Here is a 733-nt window from a genome sequence, read left to right as displayed (position 1 = left end):
TTCACACACATCTCAGGGAGACGGGACACTCTACGCTGCAGGTTTTCTAAAGGGAAAGCGAATGAGAAGGGCGTTCCCTTGCCCTTTGGGCACCAGGAAAGGGTTTTTTCCTTACCTCTGTATTCAGCATAATAGGGGCGTTTCCTGAGTTGTCCCAGGCTTTCGGCACAGCTGGAAACCGTCTCTGCCCTTCTGCTAAGCGTGTGGATGCAGGGTGTGCGTGTGAGCTTTCCTCCTTTTCCGAGACTCGGTTGTGCACACGCGGCTCTCCAGGCCCCCCGCTCAGTCCTTGCTGCGTCCAGGCCTTCCACGCCTGCTTCTGTAACTGCCGTCCTGTGGAGCTTCCGCCTGGGGCAGTGCGGCTGGCGGAAGCGTGTCCCCGACAATGTCCACGTCCTAATTCCAGAGCCACGCCCCCGCCCCCGAGGCACCCGGGTGAACCCACCAAGCCCCTCCCCGTGGGTCCCCGTGAACAGGAGGCAGAAGTGAGAGTCGGGGCAAGCGTGAGGACAGACTGGAGTTTGGGCCCAGAGGAAACTGACTCTGCGCAGGTGCTGCTGTGAGGTGCAGAGAGGGGTCCCGACCCCAGGAATCCGGGGGCTCCAGAGCTGGGAAAGGGACGAAACAGTCCTCCCTGGAGCCTCCAGGAGGATGAGCCGTGCCCGTCCTGGGCGTCTGCCTGGGGGGACCACGTGCGACTGCTGCCTGCGGGACGGGGACAATTAATCTGTGT

The sequence above is a fragment of the Physeter macrocephalus genome, chromosome 7, assembly GCF_002837175.3.
Source record: "Physeter macrocephalus isolate SW-GA chromosome 7, ASM283717v5, whole genome shotgun sequence".
Taxonomy (NCBI): domain Eukaryota; kingdom Metazoa; phylum Chordata; class Mammalia; order Artiodactyla; family Physeteridae; genus Physeter; species Physeter macrocephalus.
Note: the sequence above shows the minus strand (reverse complement) of the source record.